Genomic DNA, 5,003 nt, shown 5'->3' on the forward strand with positions numbered 1-5,003 from the left:
TTCAATCATGTAATAATTTTAGGAAGGAAATATAAATGCATGCTAATCATATGAATAAGTGGGTAAAGATCATGATAAAACCATACAATTAAACACATTATAAACCATAAAATAGTGGTTTATCAACGGCTAATCCACGACTTCATTGGGGACTTCTCGAGACACTAGTTCAGCCGAGGTATGGGGATATTAAGGTCTCTGTGGTAGAGGCTGGAACCCAAAGGCGCAGCATTCTCTGATCCGGAAGATTCGACTTTGTCTATGGCGTGTCTGTAGCATTTTGAGTAGGATCATTAAGGAAAATGGACTGCAGGAGCCACCCTCAATCAGAATGGATCCACACTAACCCTGGGGTTCAGATCTGGAGGAGATTGGCGATCGTGATCGTACGGCGTTGATCAAATACAGCCTACCATAGGAGAAATCATTCACAATTGAAGAAGACAGTAAGACCAGAGTTAATACAGAAGGACAAAGCATCTCCAAGCCTTAACCATCTTCTTATCATTATAAACAGGTCAACCTAGTTTAGATCTCCTTATTTTCTTTTATGCAATTAATCAAACCATCTACCTTTCTATTTGCATGACTAAGATCTACAAGATAACCGTAACTTGCTTCAAACCACAATCCTCGTGGGATCGACCCTTACTCGCTCAGGTATTACTTGGACGACCCAGTGCACTTGCTGGTACAGTTGTACGAAGTGTGGGAATTCGTGCACCAAGTTTTTGGCGCCGTTGCCGGAGATTGTTCGAGTTTGGACAACTGACGGATTATCTTGTTGCTTAGATTAGGTATTGTCTTTAATTTTGTTAGAGTCTTTTAATTTTATTTTCTTCTTCTTTTTTTCGAAAAAAAAAAATTAAAATCTTTCAAAACTTTTTCTTTTCTTTGTTTAATCTTTGTTTTTAATTTGAGTCTTTTGTTTTTGTTCTTATTGCAATTTTCGAATTCTTTGAGTCTTTCTTTAAAAAAATTTCAAAATTAGTATCTTTTGTTTGAGTCTTGTGTCAATCTTTAAGTTGGGTGTCTTCTTGTGTATTTTCTTTAATTTTTCAAAAATTCTATCTTTGGTTTTCAAAAATTTTAAGTTTGGTGTCTTTTGCATGTTCTTGTGTTCCTTAAATTCTTTGAGTTTTGTTCTTGGTGTTCTTCTTGATCTTCAAAGTATTCTTGTTTTTCTTTTTGTTTTGATCTTAAAATTTTTAAGTTTGGTCTCTTTGTGTTTTTCTTCTTAATTTTCGCATAGTAGTGTTTTTAGATCGAAAAATTTTAAGTTTGGTGTCTTTTTGTGTATTTTTCTCTTTCTTCATTAAATTCAAAAATCAAAAAAATAAAATATCTTTTCTTATTTTTTATTAATTTTTGAAATTTTTAATTAAAATTTCAGATTTTAATTTCAAATTATTATCTTATCTTAGTTCTCAAATTTCAAAATCAAATCTTTTCAAAAATCATATCTTTTCAAAATCTTATCTTATCTTTTTATCTTTCTTTAAAATTAAAAAATCTTATCTTATCTTATTTCAATTTTAAATTTTAAAATTCAAAATTTCAAAATTCAAATCTTTTTCTTATCTTCTTTCAAATTCAAAAATTCAAAATCTAAAATTTCAAAATTTAAAATTCAAAATTCAAAATTCAAAATTTAAAATTTCAAAATTCAAAATTTAAATTTCAATTTTTAAATTCAAATCTTTTTAATTTTAAAACTTATCTTAACTTCTTTATCTTATCCTTCTTACCTAACTTATCTTTTCTTTTCTATCTTATCTTCTTTTAAATTTTAAAATTAAATCTTTTTCAAATCTTTTTAATTCTTATCTTATCTTGTTGACTTTTTCAAATATTTTTAAAATCAAATCTTTTCTAATCCTCTATCTTATCTTAATTTCAAATCTTTCTTAATTGGTTACTTGTTTACTCTCTCTTCTTTTTCAAAACTTCTTAACTAATTTTTCTCTCTCCTATTTTCAAAAATTCTCTTCTATCTCTCTTTTCTATTTTCGAAAATTCATCATTTAATTTTCAAATCTTTTTAAATTTATTAACCTTTATTTTCAAATTACATAAATAAATAAAACAAAAACAAAAATATTTTAATTCTTGTTTATCTTTTCTACTTCTAAATATTTTAGTTCTTAACATAGAGCTCTCATTATCCTTTGTCCTTGGTTTTTTCTTTTCTTGTTTATGACCAGGAATAGGGATAAAGAATCTCTCTTTAATCTTGATCCTGAACCTGAAAGGATTTTAAGGAGGAGCTTACAACAAATTAAAGCACAACACTCCGGAAGAAACCCTTCAGAAAATTTTGAACAAGAAGCTGAAGACATGGCCGAACATGAAGGAGAGGCAAGAAAGGTTCTTGGTGACTTCACCATGCCTACCTCTGATTTCTATGGCAAAAGCATCTCTGTACCTACCATTAGAGCTAACAACATTGAGCTTAAGCCTCAGTTAGTCTCTCTTCTGCAACAGAATTGCAAGTTCTATGGACTTCCACTGGAAGATCCACACCAATTCCTGTCAAAATTCTTGCAGATCTGTGATACTATTAAGACCAATGGAGTGAACCCTGAAGTTTACAAGCTCATGCTCTTCCCTTTTGCTGTAAGGGATAGAGCAAAGCTTTGGCTGAACTTTCCCTTTGCTGTAAGAGACAGAGCTAAGATATGGTTGGATTCTCAACCTAAAGAGAGCCTAGACTCTTGGGAAAAGTTGGTCAATACTTTTTTGGCTAAATTCTTTTCTCCTCAAAAGATGAGCAAAATCAGAGTGGAAGTTCAAACTTTCAAACAAAGAGAAGGTGAATCCCTCTATGAAGCTTGGAAAAGATACAAGCAACTGATTAGGAGGTGTCCTCCTGACATGCTCTCAGAATGGTCCATCTTAGGAATTTTCTATGATGGTCTGTCTGAGATGTCCAAAAAATCATTGGACAGCTCTGCAGGTGGATCACTCCACTTGAAGAAAATGCCTGCAGAAGTAAGAGAACTCATTGAGATGGTTGCAAAAAACCAATTCATATACACTTCTGAAAGAAACCCTATAAGTAATGGGGTACTTCGGAAGAAAGGATTTTCTGAAGTTGATACTCTGAATGCCATATTGGCTCAGAACAAGATTTTGATCCAGCAGGTCAATATGATCTCTCAGTATTTGTTGGAATGGAAACTGCAGCTGGAAGCACTCAGGAAGCTTCTTCTGAAGTAGAAGCTTATGATCCTGATCAACCCACCATGGAAGAGGTGAATCACATGGGAGAATTCTATGGAAACACATACAACCCTTCATGGAATCATCCTAACCTCTCATGGAAGGATCAACAGAAGCCTCAGTAAGGCTTCAATAATAATCAAGGGGGAAGAAACCAGAATAGATTCAACAATAGGCCACCATTCCCATCTTCTCAAGGGAACATGGAGACTCCTAAGTAGAGCCTTTCTGACTTAGCCATTCTAGTCTCCAGCCTCTCTAAGACCACTCATAGTTTCATAACTGAGACAAGGTCCTCCATTAGAAATTTGGAGGTACAGATTGGTCAACTGAGTAAGAGAATCCCTGAGACTCCTCCGGACACTCTTCCTAATAACACTGAAGTAAACCCAAGAGAAGAGTGCAAGGTCATCACCATAAAGGTAGAGCCGAATATGGAGAGACTGGGAAGGCATTGAATGCCAGTGAGGAAGATCTCACTGGGCGTTCAACGCCCAAACTGGCTAAGAGCCTGGTGCTGAATGCCAATGAGGAAGCCCTCACTGGGCATTCAACGCCCATATTGGCACCAGAGCTGGCGCTGAACGCCAGTAAGAAAGCCCTCACTGGGCGTTCAATGCCTGATGCACCACTATTTCGTGGTGCATTTTATCTTGAATTTAGGGGATTCTATCACCTTTTCCCACATTTATTCACTAAAATAGCATGGTTTCGTATATTCTCCCTAATTTGTGCTTAAGAGTGAAAACATACTTTTTAGGCCTTTAATTTGCTCATTTTAATTCACCTTTGATTCCACTAGATGCCTTGATGTGTTTGTTAGTGAATTCAGGTTCAAAAGGCTAGGAATGGATCAAAAGAGTGAAGAGAAAAGCATGCAAAGTGGAGAATTCATGAAAAACCAAGGATTGGGAGTGCATTCACTGACGCGCACGCGTGGAGTATGAAGTCGCATGGCGACGCGTACGCGTGGAAAGCAAAAATGCCAAACGACGCGTACGCGTGACCCACGCATATGCGTCGATGCTCACACATGACTTCATTAAAGTGAAAACGCTGGGGGCGATTTCTGAGCTTTCCAGGCCCAAATCCAACTCATTTCTGAGCCTATTACATGCAGAAATCAAGATAAGTCAAGGGGGAAGCACATAGTTTAGTTTTGATGATGCTTTAGTTAGTTTCTAGAGAGAGAAGCCTTCTATTCTCTCTAGAATTAGGTTAGATATAGATTAGGATTTCTTAGATCTAGGTTTAATTCATGCTTTGATCTACTTTTCCTTTACAATTTCTTGTTCCTCTACCTTTGCTTTCTTAGTTTAGCATTTTAATCCTTGTAATTGTTTACTTTGTCGTTGATGCACTCTTGTTTCTTCCATTTTTTTTAATGCAATTTATGTTTGGTTTCCTTTATTGTTGATTTGAGTTGTTGTTGTTAATTTCCTTGCAATTGGTAAAGTAGATTTACTTTTCTTGCAATCTTATCTTGCTTTCCTTTTATACCTTCCAAGTGTTTGATTAAATGCTTGGAAGGATGTTAGAGTAGATTTTTGTGTTCTTGGCTTGGGATGGTAACTTAGGTGAAATTAAGTTGCTAATGTCCAAGTCTTGATAATTGGTGTCCATTGACTCTAGCTTTTACTAAGTCAATTAGTGAGTGGCTAGGACTTATGGATTAGGATTAGTGTAGCTCATTTGACTTTCCTTCACTTGCCAGAGGATGACTTAATGAGATTGATCCTTGTAATTATCATATTGTGGTTAGTAACAAGGATAAAGATCTT

Source organism: Arachis ipaensis, chromosome B07 (genome assembly GCF_000816755.2).
Source record: "Arachis ipaensis cultivar K30076 chromosome B07, Araip1.1, whole genome shotgun sequence".
Classification (NCBI taxonomy): domain Eukaryota; kingdom Viridiplantae; phylum Streptophyta; class Magnoliopsida; order Fabales; family Fabaceae; genus Arachis; species Arachis ipaensis.